General features: G+C 48.5%; 1 protein-coding gene across 7 annotated transcripts in view; it reads left to right on the plus strand.

Annotated features, from left to right (window-relative positions):
• The first annotated feature begins 13946 nt into the window (after positions 1 to 13946).
• CNOT1 (CCR4-NOT transcription complex subunit 1) overlaps positions 13947 to 14755 on the plus strand; it is a 99463-nt gene continuing 98654 nt past the window's right edge. For all 7 annotated transcript variants that reach the window (XM_072826867.1, XM_072826870.1, XM_072826869.1 and 4 more), the window contains exon 1: positions 13947 to 14108. The gene's annotated coding sequence lies outside the window, so the exon portion shown is untranslated. The remainder of the gene's footprint in view (positions 14109 to 14755) is intronic.

A 14755-nucleotide genomic window follows, 5' to 3' on the forward strand; every position in this document is an offset into this window, starting at 1 on the left:
ATAGATTTTTATCTCTTTGTTCTGACTTGGGTGGATTCTTTCATCGCCTGTGCCACCTGCCTCCACCCAATTGGCTCTCCCCCACATTTGGTGGCTCTCACAGGGCCCCTCTGCCCATCCTGGGACTTTCCCCCAGATTCTCCAGCAGTTTCTGGAGACTTCCTCTCCATGGACTGACTCTAGTATTCCTTGGGGAACTGACATTCTCCAGCTGAAGCTACTCCTCAGTGAAGTCCGAGGAGGAACCCGCCAGACCCACTGCTCCAAAAGGGTGAGGGTTTCCCCCTCTTGCCCTTTGGAGGGATCCTTTCCTCCTTCTTTCTCTTTTCAGCCCTTGCGTGGTCTAACCCTGCCACTCCCCAGACAACTGAAGATCTCTGGTGAGAGTGGCTCCCAGGTGTGGTCTGAGGTCTCATGGTGAGCAGATTGGACTGTCCCTGCCTGTGAGGGTGAAGGACCCCTTTCCTCCCACTCCATTCCTCCCAAGGCCTCTGTCCTCCAGTGTGTGGCTTCCTTGGCGGCAGCAGTCTGTCCAAGGTGAATCTGCACACATCCCGGACTCCGTTGGAACCCTTTCCTGATGCTGGCTGCCTTTCAGCCACTCTGCTTCTGTAGAGCCCTACCTTTTCTCCTTTGTTCCGCAGATCCAGCTGCCACCCTGATCTCTTGGCAAAATATGTTCCTAAGTGTCTGAGTGGTGAGTGTCCCCCTCCTTTTTTCAGACCTGGTTTGCTCAATGGTACTCACTTCCTTGTTGTAGGGGACATACCAGCAGGGATTCCAGTTACCATGTACCATGACCTTCCGCTGGTGGGCTGCCCTAGGAAGAGTCAGTTGCCCTGCAAAAGGTCCTTTCTCGGTCAGTGGGGTGCCCTGACTGAAATTGTGACCACTGGTTGGAGCTCTGTTCCCTTTAGTGCAACACCCCTTTGAGAATCAATAGCTGATCTTCCCCATGTTGGGACAAACCCCCTCTGTTCCTTTGGACTTGCCCTTGGGCTGTATTCTTTTTTTTTTTTTTTAAGATTTTATTTATTTATTCATGAGAGACACAGAGAGAGGCAGAGACACAGGCAGTCTTCATGCAAGGAGACTAATGTGGGACTCAATCCTGGGACTCCAGGATCATGCTCTGGGCCGAAGGGAATTGCTCAACCACTGAACCACCCAGGCATTCCTCTTGGGCTGTATTCTTAAAAAGGAACAGGGATCCCTGGGTGGCTCAGCGGTTTAGCGCCTGCCTTTGGCCCAGGGCGCGATCCTGGAGATCCGGGATCGAATCCCACATCGGGCTCCCGGTGCATGGAGCCTGCTTCTCCCTCTGCCTATGTCTCTGCCTCTCTCTCTCTCTCTCTCTCTGTGTGACTATCATAAATAAATAAAAATTTTAAAAAAGATAAAAAAAAAAAAAAAGGAACACATCTCACACCACACACACACACACACACACACTGCTGCCTAAGGCCTAAGGAAAAATGTCTCATTTTTTTATATTACGTTTCCTGGCCCCAGTACAAAGTCCTAGATCAAAAAACAAACAAACAAACAAACAAACAAAGTCCCAGATCAAGAGATAGGGCCCCTCCATGGAACTCTTTTTTTGTAATACAAATACAAGAAAATGTCCATCATTCGATTTCAACTGGCTTCCTCCCTTTGGGACCGTGCAACACAAAAGATGGTTTTCTTGGGAAGAAACCTAGTCAGGAGTCAGGGCTATTCTGGTTTCTTCCCTTCTTAGGATCCCAGGCTTCAAAACTTGTTCTCCTACTTATTGGTCCTCCCTCTTTAATTCTCTTTGTTAAATGTGTCTCTTCTAGAATCCAACAGCTTCACATAGGAGTGATGATTCAGTGGACTCCTGACCAGATCACTAGAGGATCTCCTCCCCCTAAAGACTGTGGACCTCACCACCAAGGAATTTCACTCAAACACCTACCAGCACATTAATATAATATCATGCTCTGTCTACAACTGTGCAGAACCCCTGATGGACCCACAAATTTAGGTAAGGACAGTATGCTCCCCTCTTCCCCGGGGAGGGAAGCCCCATTCAGCATTGCCCCATCCAGCATTGCCCCATCCAGCATTTCAGCGGCTCTAAAAATGAGACCTCTGCTCAAATGCCAAAGATTTGCCATTGTTGATCTGTCAGGTGGGTATGTAGAGGCTGATTTTAGGCAACAGGCTTGAGCAGTGGAAAGCTGAGTGAAAAGAAAAAAGAAAAAAAGAAAGCTGAGTGAGGCAAAGGGCCCACAGGGACGATGAGCTGAATGCAAACAGGTTCATCAGACAACCCTCCTCAAAATATCCACAGGCCCTAGCTGACCAATGGGCTACTTATAACCGGGCACAGGTACCCAAAGGGGAAATTCCATATGCCTTCCCCTCCCCTCCCTTAGCTATAGCCTCCTCCACTGCTTCCTGGCAGACAATCTCTCTTTTGCTGTCCTGCCTGCTGCACTGTTGAAGTGTACTTGGTAAACTTCTATCTCTCTTGTTCTGCCTTGGGTGGATTCTTTCACTGCCTGTGCCACCTGCTTCCACCAGACCAGGCTGCCCTACATAGGGCAGAGCTGGAATATGACTCTAAGGAGTCTGACTTGGGTGCTTCTGTGCCAGGGCAGTCTTGGACTGTGGGACAGCATGGTCTGAGCCTGAAAGGACTCAGGATGGTGTGGTGCTCAGGGTGGTGGGAATAGGGAACGGGGGGCACCTTTCCAGAGTCCATCCCCCTGCTCACTCCCCATCTGGAACTGGTATGTTCTGGTGTCCTTATTTCTTGGGACTATCGCATGGTGATGGTGAGGCAGAAAGTCAGGTATGCAGGAGTGACCTGGCCATCCCTCCTCTCCGTCCTGCCTTCCCAGGTAACTCTTCCTGAGAACCTCCCACTGGAGTACAGAGTAGAGTAAGGGCTCCTGTGACAGAAGAGTTCCAGGTGGAAAGGATTTTAAGATCCTTTGAGCCAACTCTTCTGTTTTATAGAGGAGATTCTGAGGTATAGAAAAGGGGAAAAACTAGTCTGTATGTGAAGGGGATGAACAGAGTTACAGAAACAGATCAAGAGTATAAAACAGAGAAAGAGTCTGTAGAATTCCAAGAATATCTCTATGAGACACACTGAGTTTGAGGGCCTGAGCTTGGAATAATGTGATGGAGGGAAGGAATGTCTGAGGTTTTCTACCTTATAACCCCTTCCTACATTCACTGCTTCCAGCCTCCTAATGGTTCCAGCCCTGGGGGGCCTGAATGCAGCAATGCCCCACCCTGTACTTGCAGCTGAACCAGATTCCCTTCCTGCCTGGGAACCCTGCGGTGAACCTGAGGTCTGGCAGCCAGTAGTAAAGGCAGGACGACGAGGCTGTGACCTAACAAGATTGAGGGGTTTTCTTGGGGAGAGGTATTAACTGTAGGGCAGGGGGTGCCTGGGTGGCTCAGTCTGTTAAGCATCTGACTCTGGATGTCAGCTTAAGTCACAATTCAAGAGTTGTGAGATATGGCCCCTCCTAGGGCCCATGCTGGGCATGGAACCTATTTAAGATTCTCTCTCACTCTCCCTAACTCTGTCTCTAAAAATAATGAATGAATGAATCAATGAATGAATGAATATATAAATGGAGGGCAGGATATTTGTTCACTGTTACAATCCCAGTACATGTACAGTGTCTGGACATAGTACTCCAATATTTATTGAAAGAAGAAATGGTTGAGAGGCACCTGTTGCTGTTGGAAGCAGAAGACACAGAGGTGGGGGCCCTTGGGTCCAGGAAGAGAAAGTGAGAAAGAGCTGTAATTCTGGGGTGGTGAGAAGGCCCATGTCGAGGAGCAAATTCTTCCTGGTTGAAGAGGGACCCTGGGAATCCCAGTTCCCAGCTGCTTCTCCCTGCAGCTTCCAGGTTAGCTCTCATTCCCAGTGGTGGTATGTGACATGGCCCCTTTATGCTGGGAGCGTGACCCTTGTCCCCTTTTGTCTACAAAGGGGATGCTGACCTGGCTTGCAACTTCCTGAGTGGGGAGAGGTGTGTGGAGGCCCCGGAACAGGTGAGGACCTGATGCCCCAGAGGATGCTAGGTGAGGGTGGAGGGCTGCAGCCCTTGATCCCTTCTGCCCTGGAGAAGAATCCTCAGGAACAGGAGGGCTGGAGAAATCAAAGTATTTCTTTCTTCCTTTCAGAAAACAAAGAAAGAGGGCAGCCCCGGTGGCTCAGCGGTTTAGCCGCCTTCAGCCCAGGGCGTGATCCTGGAGACCTGGGATCGGAATCCGGATCGGATCGAGTCCCATGTCAGGCTCCCTGAATGGAGCCTGCTTCTCCCTCTGCCTGTATCTCTGCTTCTCCCTCTCTCTCTCTCTCTCTCTCATAAATAAATAAATAAATAAATAAATAAATAAATAAATAAATAAAATCTTAAAAAACAACAACAAAGAAAGAGACCTTGTCCCTCCAGCTATCTAAAACGGAGAGATAACTTCTTTCCAAAACAAGTTCATTAGCATTTAAATGTGCACAAATCTCTCCATCTTAAAAAAACCCAAACTCTCCCTTCCATTCCAGCTACAGCTCCCACTCCAGTCTCCCACTCCAGTCTGGCTTCTGAGAAATGGTTCTCTCCAAGGTTGCCACTGGTCCTGTCACACAGCCCAAGGCCTTGTCAACCCCTTCCTTGCTGGATGGCACAAGCTCTTGCTGGCCTCCCTCAATGCTCTTGGCTTTCGTGACCTTACTTAGCTTCTACTAGTTCTCATCCTACTGGGCTGGGCTGTCCTTAGACTCTAACTTCTTTTTTTCTTTCTTTCTTTCTTTCTTTCTTTCTTTCTTTCTTTCTTTCTTTCTTTCTTTCTTTCTTTCTTTCTTTCTTCTTCTTTTCTTTTCTTTTCTTTTCTTTTCTTTTCTTTTCTTTCTTTTTTTTAAGATTTTTTTTTTCCCCGAGTAATCTGCACACAACGTAGAGGTCAAACTCACAACCCCGAGATCAAGTGTTGCATGCTCTACTGACTGAGCCAGCCAGGCACCAGAGCACTTCCCTCCACTACCAGGAGCATGACAGCTCTGCTCAGGGCCTTGGGGCCTCTGCTCTCTGAAGGCTCTCCCATTGCAGCTCTCTTGTTGGTGACTTCAGTCCCCCAGCAGAAGTCAGGCTCCCAGCTCCATCTCCAGCAGCTTTAGCCCAAGGGCCTCTCAATCTCTCCACTTGGGTGAATCACAGGTAGCATCAATCCCCAAACTGAACCCACCATCACTGCTTTCAAACTCCTCTAGTCTCCTCTAGTCTCCTTGCCTCACAGGGGAAATCATCTGGAGCACACAATCCTTCACTTTTTTTCTCTCATCTTTCACACCCCACCAGTTGCTAAAGCCCCATGCTTTTACCTCCCACATATCTGGTGGTCCCACTTCCCTCTCACCACTACCACTCCCTCTTCTGGCATTGGCAGCAGCTTCCTGGTTAGTCTCCCAGTAACTTCTCTGGTTGGGCACCCACCCTTTCTCCAGGGCACAGCCAATGTGACCTTAAAACAATGCCCATATTAGGATGTCACCTGTTCTACCCTACCCTTCAAAGGCTTCTGAGAGCCCTTAGCTTGTCTCTTTGTGTGTTTGTTTGTGTATTTTTAATAATTTCTACACCCAAGGTGGGGCTTGAACTCATTACCTCGAGATCAAGAGTCCCATGCTGAGCCAGCCTGGCACTCCTCCCAGACTCTTTAGGATAGAGGGCTGACCAAGGCTGCTTTAGCAGACCTGCAGCCTGCTACCTCCTGAGCTCCATCTCTCCTGGCCTTTCAATTCCTCAAAGATGTTCAAAGATGCCAGTATCATCTCTGTAAGGCTCAATTCTTTGCTGGGATGCATCCTCTCTCTGCCACTCTATCCAGAAAACTACTCCTTGCACACCCTTAGAGAGCCCTTGAATCCCTAGATTGGGTTGTAGACTCCCCAAAGCTCCCTGTGCTTCCTCATTTATGAACATTTATGCACTTGTAATTCTTCGACAGTTGGCTTCTCTGCTAGTCTGTGGGCAACATCAACCAGCACCTCAAGCACCTGTACTATTCCGAGCTACATTCTAGGACATAGTGGATACCTAATCAATGATTATTTGTGGAAGAAATGAGAGTTCTGCCCTGGTAGTCAAGGGGTGGTGGCTATAGAGATAGAGGAGTACCTGAGGCTCCAGCTCTCAATCTCCTCAGAGCCAATAACTGTGGCGGAAAACCCAGATGGGAGTCAATTGGTCTGAGGACTACTCGAAGAAGAAACCCCTTTGCAGAGCTTGTAGAGAACACAGTTGCTGAGTTACCCACTTTTTTGGTCTCCTAGATGGTGAGCCCCCACCATCCCTGGCACTAGAACAAATAGGCTGCTGGCTTCTTTAAAGAATATGAGCTCTCAGGGCACCTGGGTGGCTCAGTGGTTGAGTGTCTGCCTTTGGCTCAAGTCATGATCCTGAGTCCGGGGATCAAGTCCTGCATTGGGCTTCCTGCAAGGAGCCTGCTTCTCCCTCTGTCTGTGTATCTGCCTCTCTTTGTGTGTCTCTCATGAATAAATAAATAAAATCTTAAAAAAAACCCAATATGAGATCTCATTCCTCATAATCAAGGTAGGGCCACCCAACTCCTCACCAGTGCCTCACCACAACCTGTACAGGGGAGATGACTTGGGACTCCATCTGGGCTAGGTCCTCCTGGGGGTAGACAGGGGTGCTTGTCCCCCTTCAGTGAGTGAAGGATGCCAAATAGGACCCAGTCAGAAAGAACCAGAGTCCTGGCTTGAGACCTCAGGACTGGTTTGGGACCCAAACACTGTGGCCCCAGTTTGGGGAACTGAGGAAGGTAGATGCGTTAGAGGCCCCATAGCTCGGAGACTACTATTAGGAAGACTGAGGTTAGAGACATCAAGTCTTCATTCAAACACTACCTTCCCTGAGAAACCCCCAAACTTCTCCAGTGTTCTGTCCCATCTCTCTATCCAGGCCTCTGTAGAATAAGAAAAAAAAAAAAAAAAAGCTACTACTTTTTCTGCTTAAAAAAAAGTTTATACAAAATGTTAATTAACTCAGGGCTCTTGAGTGGCTCAGTCAGGAAAGCGTCTGCCTTCCACTCAGGTCATGATCTCAGGGTCCTGGGATAGAGCCCTGTGTTGGGCTCCCTACTCACTGAGGAGCCTACTTCAATTTTCCCCCAGCTCATGCTATCTCTGTCTCTCTCTCTCAAATAAAATGTTTTTAGAAAAATAAAATGTTAACTCTAGAGCAGTGGTTTTCAAAATTTTGAACATATCAGAATCACTAGGAGGGTGTGTGCTACTGGGCACCCCCTCCAGGGTTTTGGATTCTGTAGGTCTGAGCGGGAGTATAAAGGAATGTGCATTTCTAACAATATCCCAGATGGTGCTGCTGCTGCTGCTGCTGATTAGGGAACTACACTTTGAGAAACACTGCTCTACAAAAACAGATAATTGTTTCTTTCTTCTGGGTAGGGCTCAGGTGTCATAGCGCTCCAATATCAACTGGTTTGGTCCCTGGAGACATTCAAGATATTCCTGAAGAGCACTTCCTTCTTGTGTTCTTCCTCAGCTGTGGGTAAGGTTCCCCAGAGGCTGGAGTCTTCCTCCCTGTATACCCAATCTGCTTCCTTTGGGGTGCATCCCCTTCCATGCACTCTCACTTTCCTTCTCCAAAGCTCTATGCTGCTGTCACTAATATAGTGAGACCTGGGAGAAGGAAAGGGGAAGACAAAAAAGGTTCCTGTGAGGAGAATAGACAGTAGCCCGCTCCTGGAAGTCTCCAGAAGCTGCTGGGTTCCAGTGAAGGTCCTGCCCCTAATTTGCTATGTGACCTCAATGGAGTCACTAATCTCTTCTGAGTCTCTGTATTCCCATCTGCAGAGTGACAGGAAACCTTCTCTTGCACATATCCTGCCTCCCAGAGCTGATGGGAAGGACCAAATTCTTGACATTGACTTGGAAAGAGTAAACCTTAACACAGGTTGCACTTTAAGAGGCTTTATCACGTAAAGGTAAATTTGAAAGCCACTTTCCCACATCTCTACCCATTCCCCCTTTCTGAACAGATGTTTCTGTTTGTGTCTATTGTCTGCATCAGGTGGCAGAATTAGCTATTGTATATGATTAATAGCCTATTACAAAAGAAATGATTAAAAAAAAAAAGAAATGATTTGGGGCGTTTTGGAGGCTCAGTGGGTTAAGCATCTGACTTAAGCTTGGGTCATGATCTGGGGTGCTGGGATCCAGCTGCACATCCAGCCAGCCTGGGTTGGGCTCTGCGCTCAGCAAGGCGTCCGTCTGCTTTCCCTCGCCAGAACTGTAAGAAATACATTTCTGTTGTTTAGAAGCCACTCAGTTTTGGTATTTTGTTATAGCAGCGTGAATGGACTAAGACCCTTCTCAAAATGCTTTCTTCTTCATGTACATTCTTTCATCTTTCACTACTCTAAAACAGACCAAGCACCACAGGGCTACAAAGACAAATATGGGCATATCCCTACCTTCAGGTGAGCAAATGAGGCTACCAAAGCTCAGGTTTTTTTTTTTTAAGATTTTAATTTTATTTATTTATTCATGAGAAACACAGAGAGAGACAGAGAGACAGAGACAGAAACACAGGCAGAGGGAGAAGCAGGCTGCATGTATCCCAGGTCTCCAGGATCACACCCTGGGCCGAAGGCGGCGATAAACTGCTGAGCTGTCAGGGCTGCCCTATTCTAAAGATCTTTGATTATTATTTTCCCTGTGGGTTCTGAATTTGGGAGTTTTTACCTACCAAAAATAATGAACTTAGTAAAAGAATGAAGAAGGATATGCATTTTGAAATACTGTTCACAGGCCCCCAGTAGTGTATTTGAGTTCAAGGATTTCTGGTCACAGGAAGTCTTTTTGGGTCAGTCAGGTTGGCTGTTCAGCCCACCTTTTTGGGTAAGGGGTTATTACATTTGTTTAAGGTATGTATCTTGGAAGAGTTTCAACAAAAGTATTTCTTTTGGAACATTTTCCAGCACTGAGTTTTTTTTTATGATTTTATTTATTCATTAGAGACACAGAGAGAGAGGCAGAGACATAGGCAGAGGGAGAAGCAGGCTCCCTGCAAGGAGCCCAATGTGGTACTCTATCCTGGGATCCTGGGATCACGACGTCAGCCGGAGGTGGATGCTCAACCGCTGAGCCACCCAGGCATCCTGAGAATTTTTTTTTTCAGGTTTGTTGATTTATTTTAGAAAAAGAGAGAGGGGGAGAGAGTGCAAGCAGAGGAGGAGCAGAGAGAGAGGGGTAAGTGGACTCTGGGCTGAACGTAAGCCCACTGCGGGGCTTGATCTCATGGCCCTGAGATCATGACCTGAGCCAAAATCAGGAGTCTGAAGTGTGGCAGACAGAGCCACTCAGGCACCCTCAATGTTGAGATTTTTTTTTTTTAGGTTTCTTATTTATTTATTTATTTATTTATTTATTTATTTATTTATTTAATTTATGAGAAACACAGAGAGAGGCAGAGACACAGGCAGAGGGAGGAGAAGCAGACTCCTTGCAGGAGCCCAATGTGGGTCTCCATCCCGGAAGTCCAGGATCACATCCTGAGCCAAAGGCAGAGGCCTAACCGCTGAGCCATCCAGGCGTCCCAACATTGAGATGTTTGATCCATTTGTTCTATAGGTAACATACAGGCTTCAATTGTTCACTACGTATTAACTGGTTTATCTTTTGCTCCTCCAAAGAGTGACTGTTAGCATCTTAAAGGCAGGGTCCTTTTTTTCTCAGATTCCTAAGACTCTATGTTGTATTTGGAAGAGATTAAATGTCTGATGGACTTATACCTTAGAGAGAGAAATGTGGAATGCTGAAGAGTTTGGAGGACAATCCTTAGACTTACTGCTCCCCTCCCACCTCCAAGTTCAGGATATGGTATAAGTTTACATCTCTAAGGTCCCTAAGATGATAGTAGAGATGAATCTTAGGTTAAAAATGTTAAGTCTGGGGGGAATCTGGGTGGTTTAGTGGTTGAGCATCTGCCTTTGGCTCAGGTCGTGATCCCAGGGTCCTGGGATCGAGTTCCTGCATCAGGCTCCCTGCATGGAGCCTGCTTCTCCCTCTGCCTATGTCTCTGCTTCTCTCTCTCTGTCTCTCATGAATAAATAAATAAAATCTTTAAAAAAAAGTTGAGTCTGGGGAAGGGAGAAAAAAATGTGAAGTTTAAAATTGGGGCTGAGATAGTTCTTTGAGAAGTCTATAATAATAAATGAACTATCTGCTAAGGCAGGGGCTCAGATGGGTGAAAGATGAAGAGTTTGGGCTGGGGCACCTGGATGGCTCAGTTTGTTGGGCATCTGCCTTTGGCTCAGGTAATGATCCCAGGGTTCTGGGATCAAGCCCCAAGTTGGGCTCCCTGCTCACTGGGGTGTCTACTTCTCCTTCTGCCCCTATCCCTTGCTCTTGCTTTCTCTCCCTTTCTCAAATAAAGTCTTAAAAATAGAATTAAAAAAGGATTTGGGCTTATGGTCCAGCTTACAGGTAATCACTTCAAACAGTAGGTCTATAATCAGGGAGGACACAAAAAATTAGAGCAGAGTCACAGACTCTGTCCAGCTCAGAATTCTGTCAGTTGTCCTATGTTTCACTCATCTGTCTAGATCCCAGGCAGGCTTCCTAGATCTGCTCCAATTTGTTTGCAAGCATCCATTTAGATAGTTCTAAAGTACTTATGAACCAGAGGAGATGTGTGGCCTTTCCTTTTACTTCCTAGCTTCTTTCTTGTTTTCTCATGAAAAGAGACAGGGGGATAAATAACCTTAAGTCAGGAGCTCCTATACAGCCCTAGGACAAATTTCCTGTTAAGGAGAGGACCTAATAATTCAAATGTAACTTCAACTGGAAAACATCAAACACATAGCAGTATTTGAAGAACCCATTATTACTAACTCACAACACCCTGTCAGATGACATGTCACATTTTTTGTTGTTGCTGGGAAAGTAATCTGGTTTTTAATGGGCCACTGAATGTCACAGCTGGCAGGTTTCCTGGGCAGGGGTTTTTCCAAACTGCAGCTGAGAGTGTGGTGCCTGAGAATGTGAGCCTTGAAGTCTGACAGCTTGGGTTCCTACACTTGTTCTGCCAGGTATTTGACCTCGGATGAGTGACTCAACCTCTCTAAGCCTCTGTTTTATGATCTGTAAAATGGGGTAAATAACTCAGACTCTACCTCTTAGGGTCCTGACATGTGAATAAGATAAAGCAAGTAAAAGTGTACTTTTAGAATATATGGGTTGACTAAAGAAACCTGTGCATACATAAGAATTCCAGCACCCCACAGCAAATCCTTGGCTTCCTGGGAATCAACAGCCCACAATTTGGGAGCCATGTAATGTTTGTCCAATATCCTCAGAGTAGAGAAGAAGGGGAGAAAAAAGGCCCAGGGAGGGTACATGACCCTCCCAAGGTTACACAGAAAGTTGGGGGTACAGCCCGGTTTGGGACTTGGGTTTCAGAATATTTTTCTGTGAGTTTGCAATATGCCTCCCCAGACATCCTCCCTTTGGGGTAGAGCCACCAGAGTAATACCAAAGCATGTGTGCCTGGGGAGTCAGGAACTTTGTTACTAGGCAGTAGTGATGGGCTGGAAGGGTTAGGCTGTCAGGAAGTTGTTTGGACAGAGAGTTGTAAAGTAGTCAAAACTACTATAAATTGAATTTACTGAATCACTTGATAAATGGGACTGAAAAATAGGAGCATGAAATAATAAGGTTTGTACTCTGCTTACCCTTCTTTCAAGCATTTCAAAAGTAATACAGTTCACACGGGTCTTAAAGTCTCAAAGTCCTTCCTCTTCTGAGTAAATTTGCATCCACTGACTGCAACCCAATTCCATAAGGTTTTTTTTTTTTTTTTGTTTTCCATAAGGTTTTTGTTTCCTAACTGGTAGGTTTTCTCCTCCATGCTGTTTTGGGAAACAAGAGTTTGTCCAGTGTTTCCAGAGCCTGGGATGCACAATTAACTGGAGGGTGAAGGACTGGAAGATGAAGGCTGAGGAGAGGCCAGGTGAGTAATTAACAGCTGGCTGAAATATCCTGTTTCCAAATACCTTTGAACCCCAGGACACATAATTGCTGAGTTATTTAAGGTGATTCAGTGAATCCTTTGTGAAGGTCTCTAGTAAAATAGTTTGGGCATGATTTCCTACTATGTCTTTCAGTAAAATGAAAAAGGTACATCACATGATCTCCATTACTTCTTAGTTTGTGAACATTCTATAAGTCTCTTTGCTTTCGAGTAGGGACAGAAGCCACCCAGAATTCTTGACAACATACAGTTGAAGAACTTTGATCTCCAGGCTACTGTGTGAATCCTACAGCTACTTGGCTAAGTCCCCAAGGCAAGTCAAATTCTAGGAGTGGCATTGATGTCGTTTTAGGGGAGGGACTGTCGGTGGGTTAAGAATGTCCTGGAACAGCCTCAATATAAAGTAGCAAACCATTTTCTGGCAAAGACAGACTGAAGTGGGGAAAGGCAACTCAGTTTTATTTCAACTTATTTTAGGAGATCTATGTTTGAGGCCTGAACTAGTTGTAGAATTTCAGAGTTGACTTCAGATAGTTGACCTTTATGGGTCTCACTTTGTCTCTTTTAAAAATTTAAAAAGAGACGCCTGGGTGGCTCAGTGTTTGAGCATCCGCCTTTGGCTCAGGGCGTGATCCCGGGGTCCTGGATCAGCTTCTCCTTCTGTTTCTCCCTCTGCTGCTCATCCCGTCTGTGGTCGCTCACTGTGATGCTCTCTCTCAGATAAATAAATATCTTAAAATAAAGTATTTTTAGACACAAAAGGTAGCATGAGACAGATGGTTGGGAGACAAGCCACTGAGTCTAGCCCAGGATGCAGGATGGAGTGATGAGGAGGGTCTTTTTTTTTTTTTTCCCCCCCAAAAGGTAGAAAAACCAAGCAGTCATCACTTCCTTCCCCGTCCTCCCACCTTTGTGTGGGAACAGGTGACCATAAAATCTTACAATCCGATATAGGTAAATCGCAGCAAAGGTATGTTTCTATGCTTTTTCTAATGAGAGCCTTTCTGATACCTCTCTGATAGGTATCCTGATACTGCTAATAGGGCTAAGTCAAAAAGAGAATCTTAGCTTCCCATCTTTCTGTAAGGGGTCCCTTCTTCAATAGGCAGGACTAGATAAGGAGAAAGTTCTGATAAACGTGTGGCAAACTAGGACCAGGTAGGAGACTACATTCCCCAGCATGCAATGCACCCTTAGGACGCAGTCCGTGGCGGAAGAAGACGCGATACTTCAGCGTCAAGGATGGTGCGCGGGGCAGAGGGACGACTACACGTCCCAGAACGCAGAGCCCCCCCCGCCCCACCCCCCGCCCGTAGTTATAGCCTGGCTCCTGGCTTGTTTTCCGGCAACTGGCGTTCTTACCAAAGGGACGCCAGGGGAGGGGGGTGCAGCCCCGCTGTATACCGGACCCGGCACTTCGAAAGGGGTTAGGAGAGTCGGGAAAAGTGTCTAACGCTCATTCAAAGTACTTCCCGCGCGGGGTGGCGAGGGTTTATGGGGCCCCTCCCATATTTATTGTTTCTCAGAGGCACTGCCAGGCTCCGATTGGTCGAAGACCTCGAGGGCAGGTGGGAAGTCCGTGAAGCCCCAAATCGAAGTTGTCTGCGTCTCCCCATTGGTCTTCCTCTCGAGCGCAGGCGCGAGGGCCCCGACTCCCGTCCCCAGGGACGGGGAAGCGGCAATTGGCCCGAGCCCGCGAAGTAGGAGTCCGGATTGGTAGTTGCTAGCAGGAGCCTGGTTTCTTCCTTGACTTCTGCAAGTGATAGTGTATGATTGGTTTAAATCCGCGGGCACCTGACGGTGATTGGGCGGGAGCCCCGGGCTGGGGCCCATCATTGGCTGGTGCCGGGGCCGTCCCTCCTCGGGCGGGCAGCGAATGATGAAATGGGAACGGGGAGGGGAAAGGCCGCGACGTGAGCGCGCGACCTCCGGCGCCATTTTGTAGAGAAACAAGCGGAGTTAACCGAAGAGGGGGTCGACGAGAGCCGGAGACGGGGACTCAGGAGTTTCCTGTGTCCAGCGCTGCCGGAGCCGCCTGAGGTGAGGCGGGCCGGGGTCGGCGGCTGCAGCCGGCTGGCGGTGTCAGCGTCGGGGCGCGAGCGCCCCTGGGCGAAGGGACGGGGGCGGTCCAGGGCCATTGGGAGCGTTTCCCGGAGCTCCGCGGGCTGAGGGGCAGTCGGGACCGGGAAGTGGGGAGGCGGGAGACGGCGGGCTCTTTCCACGGCTGGCGGAGCCTTCGGGCTCTGAAGAGAGGAGGCTGGGGCGGAGGCTTCAGCGAGCGGAGCGCAGAGCGCGGGGTGAGCCCCGCGGCGGTCGGCGGCAGGCGGCAGGGCCTGGGGGCCGCGGGGGCGGCCGGGGGGGCGGCTGGGCCGCGCTGGGCGCCCGCTGCACCCTCGTCGGACCCCACGAGCTCCTCAACTGCCCCTTTCTCTGCGGGCTTCCGGAGGGGTGCAGCGGGCTCCGGCCCCCGAGGCCTAGTTCCCGAGGCGAGGGTCCGTGGCTGGAGTGGCTGCAGGCGCCTGGGTCTTTCTGGGGGATGCGGAGCCGGCCGCCCGCTCCCTGCGCCCCCAGCACGTTGTCACCCCCCGGGTGTTTCGGTGCCCGCCGGTGCGAGGGGCGGGCGGGAGCCAGCACTTCCTCATTACTTCTGGCCACAGGTTTTGTTCCAGTCGCGCGCCGGGGCGCTC

This window comes from Canis lupus, chromosome 5, assembly GCF_048164855.1.
Source record: "Canis lupus baileyi chromosome 5, mCanLup2.hap1, whole genome shotgun sequence".
Lineage (NCBI taxonomy): Eukaryota > Metazoa > Chordata > Mammalia > Carnivora > Canidae > Canis > Canis lupus.